The sequence below is a fragment of the Gallus gallus genome, chromosome 1, assembly GCF_016699485.2.
Source record: "Gallus gallus isolate bGalGal1 chromosome 1, bGalGal1.mat.broiler.GRCg7b, whole genome shotgun sequence".
Lineage (NCBI taxonomy): Eukaryota > Metazoa > Chordata > Aves > Galliformes > Phasianidae > Gallus > Gallus gallus.
The window spans coordinates 19,582,993-19,598,411 of NC_052532.1; the positions used below are offsets into that span (position 1 = coordinate 19,582,993).

The window sequence follows — 15,419 nt, forward strand, 5'->3', positions numbered from 1 at the left end:
CCATAAATGTCCACAGCAGCATAAGTTGTTCTGTGTCAGACTGTGCAGGATTGTCCCAGTGTCAGTGAGAGTAGAGAAGGGCTTTACTAATGAGGAAATTGACTGCATAGATATACAGTTCAGTAAATCTTTGGAATTAAAGCACTGCCAAGTTGTCCTGAATGAATCTACCTACATCATTAAGTACTCCATTAATGCACTATTTTTTTTTTTCCCAAAAAGGCTCCTTCTCTTTCGTGATGTCCTCTACATATTTCTTTTTTTCTTTTTTCTTTCTTTTTTTTTTTTTTTTTTGCACTATTCTTTCACTTGACCAGTGTTCCCCCTTGACGGAAAGTAATTCTTCAGACAGATCTTTGTGGATACCACTCCCTTATGCACTTACATAACCTGGAGCACCATACTGAGTAGTTCTGTAGAAATCGATCCACAGATAACAATTCAGAAAAACTTTCTGATATTACCTGGCCCATTCTCAGAGAGTGGTTATGTAGTTTCTTCACCTTTTAGAATGGCCTTTCCTTTAAACAAGTGTCTTTCTTCCACATACGAAACAAAATTCCTACAATGTGAATTAAGATACTTTTCCTTAGTTGCTACAGCATTTGACTTCACTTATCACTGTGATCATGTAAACAACTTCAATATGTTTTTTAGGGGCTGATCCTACAGATCCTTCTTCCTTTCTCCCACCAAGATAACTTCTCTCCTTAACCAGGGTTCTGTACATGCTATACTCACTGTTAGCCATCTGGGAAAAATAAATAAAATCTATAGGACGTGTTTATGATCATGAGGGGAGTTTAGTCCTCTTAAGTAAGAATCTCCACTTTAGAAGAACACTTCCTTGTAATGTTTGGTAACCTGGAAAAGCAGAGTTCAAAGAGATGAGGGATGAAAGTCATAGAATCATAGAATCATACAAAGGCCTGGGTTGAAAAGGACCACAATGGTCATCTAGTTTCAATCCCCCTGCTATGTGCAGGGTCGCTAACCAGTAGGCCAGGCTGCCCAGAGCCACATCTAGCCTGGCCTTGAATGTCTCCAGGGATGGGGCACCCACAACCTTGGGCAACCTGTTCCAGTGTGTCACCACCCCCTGAGTGAAAAACTTCCTCCTAACATCTAACCTAAACCTCCCCATCTCAGTTAAAAGACCACTCCCCCTTGTCCTATCACTGCCCACCCTCGTAAACAGCCGTTCCCCCTCCTGTTTATATGCTCCCTTAGTTATATGCCCTAAGTACTGGAATACCACAATGAGGTCTCCCCAGAGCTTTCTCTTCTCCAAGCTAGAAGTCACTGTCATCCAAGCTAAAGTCATTGTTTTACTGGCTCCAGTCTAAGCTGCTAACTCATAAATCCTGTTATTCCAATTGCAAGATTGCAAACTCAGTGAAAAACCACAACAGTTTGCATTTGTGTTGTTAATTATTTTAAACCAAAATGCAAGCTTGAAAGCATCAGTTTTTCCTTGTCACATCATAGCATTTCCAAGAGTTTTCACAGAACTGCAATGTGTAATACAGCTAGTAAATCAGCTGTAAATATGCTTATTATGCATTATGGGCAAAAATGATTTCAGGGTAAAATTACAGGATAAGAGTTCTTGGATAATCTGTCAGTGGTAAAATGTTAGTTTTTCCAAGCAGTTAGATTTTCGTAAGTGCATAGCTTCCAGTTAGGTGTGAAAATTCCAGCATGCTGAATACTTTGAAATAGGTGATCATTTTAATAAGGTCTTTGCATGAAAGTTTTCTTGGAAACCATAAATAAAGCATAGGAGTTGAAAATATTTTAGCACAATTTTAAAGAACTATTACATATTCATAATGTTGCCTCTAGTTATATCTGCACAATATATTTGCTGTCTCCAAAACTAATAGTTTTTAGCCATAAAAATAGTGTTGACTTACAAATAAATCATCAATTTTCTATAGAGTTAACTCTGCAGACTTAACTCCAGAGAAACAAAACAACAAAAGTCTGCTAATAATTTAATGTATGAAGTAAAAAGTTCCGTGGCTAGTGCCACCAAAGAAACATCTAAAAGTGGGAGTAGAAAGCAGTGTCTGTGGTAAGAAATGCACAGTGAATATATTGATTCCATATGAAGTGGCTGGAAATGGAAACATAGGTGATATGTACTTTGCAAGAATAAGTAACATGTCAGTTCCAGGGAAAAGATCTCAAAATATAGCATTTTCCATGCCAATCTCTTGGTTTCCACAGAACAGAACTCTAAGTTGAGCAGCACAACACAACAGACAGTTTTTTTCTACCATGACAGAGGCAGTTACATGCACAGCTATAACACAGTTTGGATTCCTAAATGTTCTGTAGCTCTGCATAAAGTTATTGAACTCCTTGAATGGAATATGAGTTTCTGAACTTTATTCTCTGACAGGATCTGAAAAATTAATGTCCTGAGGAAACATGTGGTACTTATTTTATCAGTCTGATCTGGAAAATAGCATGTCTTGCTGTATGATTAAGTGAATTATGATATTAGTGACGTCATATTTATTCCCTGTTCTAAAGGGTTATTATGGGACCTGAAAACATTTAAGTCTCCAAAAACATTAAATAACATGAAAGAAAGAAACAAGAATACTAACATAAGGAAAATCTCTACACTGTTATAAATTATTTTTAGCCATTCATTATTAGTTTTATTATTTTGAAATCTCTTGATGTTTTGTTCTGGTGTAGTTTTCAGATGTTAGTCAAGACAAAGTCAAAATAGAAAAGTATTGGTACCATTAGAAAGTAGATCATATAGCATTAAGTCACAGACAGAATTTAGAAAAATTAAAAAATAAATCTCAGAAAGTTGGAAGGAAACTTTAGACATCATCTGGCCCAATGCCTGCTCAAGCAGGGACACCCAGAGCAAGTTGCCCGGGACCATTTCCTGGCAGCTTTTGAACGTCTTCAAGGAGGGAGACTCTACAGCATCTCTGGGCAACAAGTGACAGCACACCATTGCATACACAGTGAAAAGTAGTTTGCTTCCACTACCTGTTGTCCTGGCACTGGGCACCACTGAAAAGAGCCTGGATTCACCCATTTTGCACCCTCCCTTCAGGTATTTGTAGATATAGGTGAGATCTCTCCTGAGCCTCCTCTTCTCCAGGATGAATAGTCCTAGACTGCTCAGCCTTTCCTCATAGGAGAGACACTCTGGTCCTTTAATTATTTTTATGGCCCTTCATTCTACTATCTCCTGTGTGTCCATGTTTTTCTTGTACTCAAGGGCCTAGAACTGGACTCAGCTCTGCAGGTGTGGCCTCACCAGAGCTGAGTAGAGGGGAAGGATCGGCTCCCTCAACTTACTGTCTAGTACAACAAAGAATACTGTTAGCCTTACAGTGGCAAGGGCATGTTGCTGACTCATGTACAACTTGATACCACCAGGATCCCACCAGGGATTTTTTGCAGTTTTTTTCCACCTGAGTGTCCCAACTGTGTGAGCAATCCCAGCTGGGGTTCTTCCTCCCCAGGTGCAGGACTTTGCATTTCTCCTTGACAAACTTCTTAAGATTCTTGTCACCTTACTACTCCTTTAACCTCTTGAGGTAACCCTGGATGGCAGCATGGCCCTCTGGTGAAACAGCCATTCCTTCCAGTTTTGTGTTATCTGTGAATTTACTGAGGGTACACTCTACACCATCGTCTTGTGTGATCATCCTCTAAAGAAAATGTCAAACAAGACTGGACTCAGTATTGACCCCTTGGGTACTCTTCAGCTAGACTTTGTCCTACTGACCACAACCCTCTGAGCCTGACTATTCCTATATTCCCATAAGAAATACTTCTTATTAATAATAATCTTAATACTACATCATTCCTATTAAATTCTAATTAAGAATTTATAATAAATGGTTCCTATTTTTTTTTCTGTGCTGTATGATTATGAAATGAAACAGACTGCTGCCAGCTCCAGCTGGCCTGTGAGAGTTCTTCCTATGGCTTATGAGTTATATTCACTTAGAAGAGAACTGCAGATGAGTATAAAAGTGTCTGATATTTCAGAAGGGCTGGTACTATAATCAGATTTTAGAAGAGGTGGGAGCAAAGGTACAATACTCTGAAAACTGCAGCCTACTGACACTTGTGACAGACTAGAAATTGCACTGACGTTAGTCTATGGAAAAGGTTGGTCAAGGGGCAAGGGAGACTGTAGTCAGATAGAAGCTCATTTACACAGACTCTGAGTGATCAGGGCCTGGGATACATGACTCGAGTCTAAAAAGTCATGCAGATATTTTACTGTAGTAACACAAGCAAATATCTCTGGATCTTCTCAGAGTATATTATTTCAAGATCAGCAATATATTAATGCTGTGATAACCCTTACCATATTAACTCTTTTTCACCTGCCAGCAATCTTCCATTTAAAGGTTGGTTGGATATACTTTTAGTAGAGTAAGAGTCAAATCAAACAGGAGAAAACTATGGGAGAACCTGACTCTGTGCCTCTAATTTGGTACACCAAATATGCAAGAAGACTGTTAGGTTAAGAGATGTGTGCAATCTTAACTACTGTGATCAGGCACTGCTTGTATTTAAAATGCAGTTGTCATTTCTGTAGGCAAGATTCTTAATTTTGATCAAAAAAGAACTCCAAATATTAATAACTGAGCATATGACCTAGGAGAAATTACATTGTTTTACCAGATTTCAGAATAATAAAAAGAGGGCTATCTTAAATCTTTGTACCAGGCCAAAATGCTCTGCAAGCTGTAGATTTTTATTCTACTGTTTCCTAAGAAATGTCATTATTTTTTTTCAGCTGGGCTATTTGGTCTCTTTAGGTGTCTATCAATGGTTTCACTTTTTATAGCTTTATATGGTAGATTTCTTGCTGTGTTTTAATATTTCATGCCTGGTGCTAGGATCTTGTGGCATAATGAAAAAAATCCAAATAATTTATTTGAACAAATTCATTGGAATAATTATTCACCATGAATCCCTGCCAATATTACTACTTCTTTATTTTTTTTTCCCTGTCCTTAATTCATGTTATATTAGATATTTTAGTGAATGGTTAATAGAAATGCATCAGATGTTGGAGCTTCTGGGATCATGATTTGGAACTGCATATATTCTTAATGAAAACTTAGTGACGAATGGAGGGGAGACTGAAAAATACGGCATGTGTGTGATAAGGTAAGTAAAAGAATATGGTAGGAAGAAGGAAAGAAAAGGGAGAATACGTAGATACACTAGTTACAATCCTCCCTGAAAGTAAATATTTGCTATATCTTTATCAAATCACTACGTAAACCTTAGCTGTATGCAAATCTGCATTAGTGCAATTGATATGAATCATCTAGCTAAGTAATGAAAGAATGCTATAAATCATTTAATCCCGATTTTCATTCTCTAGTGATTGTAAATGTGTCTTCATACAGAATCCTCAACTAAACACAGATGTTGAGAAGACAAACATTGCTCAGGAGGTTACTTTCAGCAAACTGTCTTTGCCTGACGTGTACTTCTCTACAAGAAAATCAACTACCAGATGTGTCCGTAAGTACTGCATCCCTCCTAATGCAGCAAACAGAAGTTTGCTTTGAGGTTGGTAGCTTCATTTCTTCTTTTTTTAATCCTCCTTATGGTGAGAGCCCAGAACTGAAAGTAATTAACCCATTGTGCCACTTATTCCTTTAAATATCTGGGAAATTTCATCTCCATCTCAGAGGAATAGAACAGAAAAACTTACATACGGTAATTTACACTATATTAGTCTTGCAGCTCAACCCTATAGAACACTTTAGCTCAATTGATGGAAAAAAAAAATGGAAGAAATTTAACCATAGCTGCTTGCATGTTGCTTGAAACAAATACTAGCTTCCCTCTAAAAATATGAATGATGCATTGGACAGAGTACTTTGTAGACTCACCCTGTTTTCCTGGTCTTAATTACATAGTTATGCACTGCAACTGCATAAAAACTTACTCTTGTAAGACAGACAAGACAGTGAGCAGAAAACAGTGAAGCTTTGCCTGACATTCACATCAACAAAAGTAATCCAAGGCAAAATTATGCTCCACAAAAAAGCCACATAAACCACAGAAGGAAATACAATTCTTCTTTCTCTGTATTATTTAAAGTGCCCCAAATGGCCAAGCCCTATGGCCTTCCCAATCTGAAGCAATGTCACGTAAAAACAGGGTTATGATTGTACTGACTTTTGGATGAAAACAGATTATTTTTTTTATATTCCCTGAATCAGATGTATGTGATATCCATTCCACTGCTAACAGACACTGTGCCAGCAAATACAGGCTTTTCAGCTAATCTTTCAATTTCTAAGATGAACCTCCAACAGAAAGTACATAATTTCACCACAGGTGAAAAACTAGACTGGTTTTACCTGTTCTGACAAGGAAGCAACCATAACCAGTCATGGATTTACTTAAGAGGGAGAAGAACACTGTTGAAGGAAAGAGAAAGATAGAAATACAAGCACATGTGGGTAAGGCTTTTTATATGTTATTCCTACATAATAATCATCATGCTATTTTCTGCTCCTCCCCCAGATCACAGCAGCATGTTTATAGTGTAGATTTTTAATCTATTCAGGATAAGAGAAACAAAGCCTGAGGTGGTATTTTAATGATTGTATGACTTTACTATTATTAATTTCATTGCCAATCTGGCAAAATCAATAGTAGTCAAAAACTCTTTCCTGGGAAGTAGAATATATATCCCTTAACCCTCCCAAAAGAAAGAACTGACATTTTCTATTCTGCATCTTTAAGATATGAGGCTAGTGTATAAAAGGAATCACCTTGAGCTTTGAATAAAAGTGGAGGCTCTCAAGATATTTGAATTCTGCCCCTAAAGGAATTCATTATGCCCTAAGAGCAGAATCCTCAGCATAAATAAGCATGAAAAACCTAGCCCTTGGATCCTTGATGTGAAATATACACAGAGGTGTTCAGACCTGATAAAAGTGAATTAGTTCTGGACATATAGAAGAAGGAGGTTAGTTGCTCAGGGAATTTACTGATGAAAGCTGAGATATTTATGGACCATCACTATCTAGAGGTTTTGAGAGAGAATTTGAAGATAGCACTGTTAAACTTAAATGCTTAAATTATATGAACCTGTCCCTAGATTACTTCAAGAAAATTCCTTTAAGTTATTTTCAATTTGACCTAGAAACTGATTTTTATATATGTAGGCATATGACTGTTAGAGGTTGTTTTTTTTCAATTCACTTGTGCAAGTACTATTTGATGAACAATGTATTTGCCAGATTTTGCCCATATTTGTCAGATAAATTATTCAACAAATCATTTTCACTTTATTTGATCAGCTATAACAGCCTTCCTGACTCTTCTGCAATCAAGATACCTTTTAAATAAATAAGTATGTCTGCCTCTAGAGACTTCAGGAGTCAAGCAGTTGTTTTCCATCACCATGGTAAAAACCTTGAGGGTGATTCTAGATGAATAGTATTATTCTCCCATAGTATGGGAGGGATGAGCTATGGGGCAGTAGATAGGCCTGTAAAGTCAAGCATCAGAAACTCACTTCTGGATTTTGGAAGGGAGAATATAAGTTTTTTAAGGATTTATTTTTCACATGATCCATAAAGCACTTTGGTAAAGAACCTTCAGCAGACATTTTTAATTGATTATTTTCAATCATAATGATCTACTTCATTATTCTTTTATTGGATAAATCATAAAAACTTGCAGCTGTGATTTCTAAACATTGATGTTCAGAATTATTTAAGCTACGTATGCAATTTACAGACTGCTACTGTTTCTTACAAATGTTCACCTACATAAGCAAATTTTCGACTACAGCAATCTCAGGGAAGCATCTGGCTGCAAATGAGAATATCGTGATTTTCTTCAAGTCCTAAAGGAAATGCCGAAATGGTAAATGTTTACAATTGTTTCGCCTAACTTACAATTAAAATAACTAGTTTCTTAATAGAAAATTTGGATTAGCAGACGAAAATCTGTTGCAAGTTTCGTGCTCAATACTTCACGGTTATCATCCACCTCAGGGTTGTACTTTACAGTGAAGGTAAATTGATACATAATTTATTTAGGGCTCATTTATTATTAATAAAAGTTTCAAGTGAGTTACAGGTGTATATGGTATGTGCCATGGATGATTATGAACACTTCAGTAAAATGTGTTTGTGCTGTTTATGACTACAAATGATGAAGTTACCCGTAAAAGTCTCCAGTGACCTTTTTAAAATAGTCTTATCTTAATATGTCTATATTATCTGTTTGTTAGCTATTTAGAAAATTATCTTTAAAATGTGTGCTCAGTAAGCAACTGGATAAATGCCATGTGAAAATATATAGTATTGCTATGTTTAATAGAAAAAATGAATTTATTTAGCATATGTGATGTCATATTTTGTACTATATATGATTCATTTTGCTGTAAAATTAGTAGTTGAAAACAGAATATTACTAGGTAGAAGAACTGGGAGTGGCTATTTTTTCCTAAAGTACATCTTAAGACACTGCGAGATGAATTGCCTAACTTATTCTAAGCACTCTGAAGTCAAGGAACAGGTATCAGTAATGTCCTTATGATAATTTTAGGTCCTGCCAACTGGAAATTTTGAAGAAGAAGCCCATTTATCAGAGAATCTGATAGAATTAGGTGGTTTGATGGCAGATATTGTAGGCAGATGCATGAGCCCAGGTTGGATGGGGCCCCAGGCAATCTGACCTGTTACTTGATCTAGTGGTTGTCAGCCCTGCCAGTGGCAGGGAATTGGAACTTGATGATCCCTTCTGAGGTCCCTTTCAACCCAAGCTATTCTATAATTTCCTCATAAATTCAAGACAGTTTCACTACTAGAAGTGGATCAATTGCTCTTCACAGTCAAAACCAAATGCAGAACATAAGGAAAGACCTCACTGATTTGAACTGCACAGTAACTCTTCCCTCACAAAGATGCTGGTTTCCATGTGGTTCATAACACCATGTGTGGGTGTCTACAGTACCTACATCTGAGCCTGAGGTCATTAGCTTAAGCCACTTGCTTATCTAATAGAGGGAATAAGGAACTTTGAGCAATAAATACGTTTGCCTTATTTCAGATCTGTACTCAGAATGAGTTGAACCCCAGAGAAAAATGGAGAGAACTTGAACAGTGATAGCTTACCTAGAATGATACTCTTCCAGCCTATTCACCTGATTAAGGCAGACATGGCCCTGGTTTGTCTGCATCCTGAATTAGTGTCCTAAACATCCTGCCAATACTTTCTTTGAAGTGTCCTTTCCTGTTTCTTTGACTGGGACTGTTGTAAACTTGGTGTAGGGCAGGTACAGATGAGGCCAGCTTCTTCTTATTGAGATTTTCCCGGTGTCTGAGAGTTCTGTAGGCTGATTTGCACCTAGGACTCAGAAGAACACAGCAAATCCCTAGTCACACCTTAAACACGTTTTTTTATAGTGTTTGTCGCATATCCTTTCCATCTATTATGAAGTTTAGCTTCAAAGGAGGGATCCTTTAAACAATGAAACATCCAAGAGCTTTTTATCATATAGTCATTCATGACCTTCTAATCTGGTTAAATTTCAGAGGTAAAAAAAATGCCACTGAATTTGGTATGAATTTTAATTACAGTAGGAATTTGAGTAAAACTTCAACTTTCAGTAACAATATCCTAATCACTTCAAATTAATTGTGTAATAGCCTTTTCTTTTCTTGTAATCTTTTTTTTTTCTTCATTATAGGATATGAACATTGCATAAACTGTGCAAAAAAAAAAAAAAAAAAGACAGAATCATCACAGAATCATCATAGATAACAACAACAGAATAACAACCTCCAGTGTTATTCATTCTGAAAGTAATTGAAAAGACTCTTCAATTAACTATGATCTCTGTTAACAACCTACTGCAAAACTGTTATCTCGTAAAGATGACTTTTTTATTGAATCTAGTACTTTATCTGGTAGCAGAATTCACTGTTTATCTACAATGCATAAAGCTGCAAATCTTATATGCATGTAAGTTCCGTGTGTAAGAAAGAAAAGAAGAAAAGCATCTATGGAAATTCTAGAGAGACAAAAGTTAATAATTTTCTTTCAATTGGGTGTAAGTGATGCAGAATTCAGTCCAGACTTTGGGAAAAGAAAAAAAAAAAAAAAAAATAGTGAGAGTATCATGCTTACTGTGATTTTCAGATAAAGTAATCCTAAAGCATTTCTCAAAGGTATAGATTAAATGCTCATTATGTAAATGTACTTACTCACCAATCTGTTCTTTGTTCATCTAGATAAAGTAGTACACTGTTTCCATGTCAAGCAACTGCTGATTACAAATAAATAATTCAGCACTGAGAGATGCTGTCCATAGTGCATGAAAAACGGAAACAAATTGAAAAGGAATGTCAATAAATTGACAATATTAAATTTCAATCAATTTGGTCTGATTGGATAATTTAAGCTTGCAGCTGCTGTGAGATCAGAAAGGGAAGGGAAATGTCAATAATTCTAAAGTGTGCTAACATTTGACTTTTTACAATTGTGTGTAAACCTCTAAAATGAGACAACAAAGTTTCCTATTGAGGCAGAAAATGAAATACCACTTCTATGACGTCGTAATGATAGTATCATTGTTAGGCTTAATAATGAAGTGACAGAGGCCACTAATGTGTATATTTATGAAGCAGAAGTAAAAAGATTCATATCCATTCTTCTTGTGTACACTGGATGTGTTTTAGTTATGCAAATACATTTGTGATCTTTCTGCGACATTTAAATGGTAGAAGTCTGTTAATAATGTTGTTACAAAATGTTTCTCTTAAGTGGAAATCATATGTAACCTTTGAGAAAAGGGATAAGGATGTTTTTATTTTTCCACTGCCAGATTTTCCATTGTAGAGAGTTACCGTGTTCCTTGTTTCCAGGAAATACTTCTGTCAGAAGTAGGAAGGCAAGACACTGATGTTTCAACTGAGATTTCTGAAAAAGAAAAGGAAAAATCTCCATGGTTCATTTATAGGATAAATTTGGATTTATTTGCCTGAGTCTACAGAGTAAATTAAAAACTGAAATAGATTTTTCCATCAATATTCTTCACCCTATTTCCATAATACAGAAAATAATACTGGCTGAGGCTAGACAGTAACACTTAAAAGCAAAAAGCAAACAAATAAACAAAACACCACCATAACAAATACACACTAGTAACAATGGCATGTCAATCTTTGGTTACTAAACTCCAACGCTAGTCAATATTTACAGTAAGAATATATATATTTGTATCTACGTTTTGTATTTATTCTACATGACCTCATTACTGTCATTATTAATAAAACTGCATGTGAAAAAAATATTAGCTGGATAACACTGAACATTCTATATTCCACTTAGGTGTTTATCAGGCTACTGCTATTTAGACCAGAGTTTTTCAAATATGGCTGTACATGTTTCAGTTTATTACACAATTAGGTATGCAATATGAATATTTTACATTTTCATTAGCATTTCTGTATAGATAAAGGAATGAATCTTCTGCAAACAAGAAAATCAGCCATCCAGGTTTCCAGTGGCCCAACAGGGAAAAATCAGTTATATGTCTTTATTAATATAAGTTGAAGAAAACAGTGGAAACTAAAAGCTTTTCTTCTGTCAATGTTTCCATATGTGGAAGACGACTATAAAGAAGGGGAGAAATCAGAAGAAAAGGTAAAAAAGCCAAGACACGTAGATCTGAGTTAAGAAGAAGGAAAATGGGGAAAGCTCATTTGAGTCCTTTCATCAATACTGAAGATTTGTTACGTTGGGTTCTCTGCAAACCCCAGGATCATAGGCAAGATGGATTTGAATACATTACAGTTCAAGAGGGTAGAGACTTACAGCTCTCACCTCTGCTTATGTCTCAAGTCAAAAGACCTGATAGTTCTTGGAAGAAGCAACAAGATACCAAAAATTGCAAGCAAGCAAACACCTGATAAAATGTACATGGTTCTTTACTGTTTGGTACTGCAACGAAATCCAACTCATGTAGAAGAAAGCAACTAGAGAAAACAGTGAAACGAGGTAAAGAAAATTCTATTCACCTTTTAGGTTTTATTTCCAGTGCAAGAGATGAAAGGAAAGGTTGAAAGCTATTAATAAATGTTGGGATTTCAGAACATACCACATAGTTTACCACAAGTTTAGAGTCACATTCAAGATGCAATGAGACATTACAGGAATCACCTTACGGATGTGTTTTCATGAGATAGTTGAATTATCTGAACAGTTTATAGGTTCTTTCCTACCATCTTCTCCATTCTTTTCCCTGCCTTCCTCCTTCACTGCTCTTATCTTCTACTCCTTCTGCTTCCAACCATGCATGTAGTCTGTCCTTCCTTTATGCCAGTTCTGACTCACATGTGATCACCTACACAGTGTTCTCATCTGAGACCTGTCTTTTATTCAGCTAGAGTCAAAGTAGATAGTGTGATCAGATGAGTTCAGCATGAGTAGCAGGAGTATGCAGAAAGGAAAGGGTGAAGGCCTCCTTCTTTTCTTATCAATGTTTTTGTTTGCTTGTTTGTTTGTTTTTGTTTGTTTTTGTTTGGTTGGTTTTTGTTTTTGTTTTTGTTTGTTACAACTGTCTCCTCAACAGCTAGCCTTGGAGATGATAACATTCCCAAAATGTAACTCTGAAGCTTCACCCAAGTCCTTGTTCACTTATTAATGAGCATTTCTTATGAATCAACTGTTTTTTTTTCAAAAAACAGTTTTCAAAATTTACCTAAGGAATGTACAAATCACTTGCTAGCAGTGACCCAAGGCTACCCTAAAAAACAAACTGGTAGGATGTGGTGTGCAATTAACACACCATGATTCACACACATCCTAGGAGATTGCCAGCAGACTATCTTCAGGCTCTCTGACAATAAACCTAGGGGTGAAAAGTGCAGGACTCTGCATGTTTTATACACTTTATTTTATACACTTTAAATGGGCGTTTTCCAAATGATGTTTCTTTTTTTCTCTATTTTTTTTTCATCAGCAGTGTTTCAGTAATTTTAGTATATATCCAGTCATGAGTTATGTGATAAAATTATCCAAAAATACTATCTATTCCTTCTGAAAGAGGAGCTAATGTATTCTTGAGAATACTGAGATGCTCTCTCACCTTGTAGTTTTGTTTTAGGTCTGCTCTTGTGTATGGCTTAAAAACTATCTAAAAATTAAACACAAAGGAAGTGTTTAAGTGCTTTCCCAAATGGAGGCTCAAGAAATGTCTTGTGGAGGTCAGGAATGTAGAAAAGTAAGAAAACTGAGAGTCCTAGAATTCCAGGATAAGTTTTACTTGAGATTTAAAGAGGGCTCTGACATTTCAGTGAGAACATTACCTACCCATGTTTTATGTGCTGTATTATTTTCTCTAGTTAATTTATTGAGGGCTGTTTTGCCTTATGCTAAGAAACCAAGCATTTTTTATCTGATTTCTGAAGTAACCGAGCAATAAGAAGGAAAGATAATCTTCACTCTCTGAACCATTTTCTTTACTCCGATTTGACACTTGTCTCTAAATATTCAGATGCTACTGGAAAAAAAATAGTTATAAAAACAAATTTGTAGAAATTGCACTACTAATTAATTCTAACAAAGAAAAGAGGAATTAGTGCACCTCCTTCAGACTAACTCGTTTCTGTATTGCCAGGAACAATTGATCCCTCATTCTCACTTTCTGTTAAAACAAACAAGCAAATGATTTTTAATACATGGGCTTATCTAAAATTCCATCTGTCTTATTTTTCAGTAGGAACATTCTGAAGCACATATAATCAGTCTTTTATGAAACAGGTAGGATGTCCCCGTTCTGTCACATTAAATCATCTCATTAATGTATTGCCATCAGAAAAGGTGTTCTCACACCTATATTTGCATCTGTGAGACATTCACCAGCTCTTCTGCCAGAAAAAAATGCACTGGTGAGATAAAACATAGCAGCCCATCAAATATATGTAACATAACACCCAAGGTTAAAGCAATAAAATAGAGTTATCCTGTTCTGCTAGAGGGACTAATGGCCATAGCCACAGTTTTGGTCCCCTCTGTTGGACTAGCATGTTCAGAAATTCATCAGAACTTGTCTAGCACTGTCCTACGGCCCCAGGTGAGCTTTGAAGATTGCAGCAGTCACTGAAGGAGTCAAGATCCAGGCTGGAGCTGCCTTCTGGCTCGCTGGTTCTCCCTATGTTGTTTCACTGTTTATTCATGCCCAGGTGCTGGCAGGGTGATGCAAGGGCCTATGTGAGGAGAGGCTGGAGCTGCCCTGTGCCAGACACAGATGATGCCAGCTGGCTCCAACAGCCCTGTGACAGGGCATGGCTGGGCCCCACTGCCAACATGACAGTGCCTCGGGGAAAATGTGTTGAAGAAAGGTTTAAAATGCTTGTTGGCAAGGAGTGAGGGAAAAAAAATGTGAGAAAAAAATAAAAACAGAGCAGTTTAATTCATAATAATTTTGAATCAGTTTGCAAATGAGAGTCAACAGAAGTTAGAAAAATAGTTTCATTTTTAAAAGGGTTAATATCTTTTCATTCACTTGATTTTAATTTGCTTATCATGACTTTGCTCTGTAAATTGTTTTCTGATTTTCTTTTTATTATTATTTTTTAACTGATATGTATTCTCAGACTAGAACAAAGGGTTTCATGATTTACAAAAATTCACTTAAATCAATAAAGCAACATTCAAATGAATACTTCAGAGGTAACACAAATCATTATGTTCTACCAGGAGCTGAAACATGAAATTTGTATGACCTGGTTTGGCAAATGGTGTATGTGTTTGGACTGCTCCTGAGCTCTAACCTGGCTTGAGCACAGAACACAGACAAACTGTCCTGTGCCTGTACTGATGCTCCTCCTGTTACTTAACAGAAAGGCCCACACTGTTGTTAGATTTTTTTTCCCCAAATTCTCAGACTGAAGATTAATCTCTAGTGTACATCTTGTAGCTGAGATTATTGCAATATCCTTTTATTTTGCTGATGGTGTCCCCTCAGGAAATATCTGCCTTGAGCAGCTTGGAAAGGAAAGGTTAAAACTGTTCTAGTAGTCTCAGATGGCTGAGTTCTTCCCATTGTCATGTAATGCTTCCATCTTCTTGACTTGATGACATCTGCTTCCTTACATGAGTTAGACTCATCTGATTAGGCAGTAAAAAACTAAAAACATCTGTCTCACAATTGGCTTTATTTTTCAAGAGAGTTCTTGTTCATGGTCATCAAGCATCAGCCAGGTGTTCATCAGACCAGTAAACATCAAGTTTTCTGGGAGACACCTCTTCAGTCCTTGGCCTTTACTCAAACATACAAACCAGTCTGTAAGAAATTTCCTGGATACAACTGTGCTGCACTTTAAATTTTGTGGGTCCCATTGAATGGATATAAACATAATCTCAGGGGA

General features: G+C 36.4%; 1 long non-coding RNA gene across 2 annotated transcripts in view; it reads left to right on the plus strand.

Moving 5' to 3' along the window:
* The window catches only part of LOC107050376, a 43,778-nt gene extending 33,082 nt beyond the window's left edge, over nucleotides 1-10,696 (plus strand). The window contains exons 5-9 of one of the 2 annotated variants that reach the window (XR_005843543.1): nucleotides 5,035-5,172; nucleotides 5,418-5,535; nucleotides 6,361-6,485; nucleotides 7,774-7,902; nucleotides 9,734-10,696. This is a non-coding gene — a long non-coding RNA (uncharacterized LOC107050376). The remainder of the gene's footprint in view (nucleotides 1-5,034; nucleotides 5,173-5,417; nucleotides 5,536-6,360; nucleotides 6,486-7,773; nucleotides 7,903-9,733) is intronic. The other variant, XR_005843544.1, reaches the window with a different exon arrangement.
* Nucleotides 10,697-15,419: the final 4,723 nt, after the last annotated feature.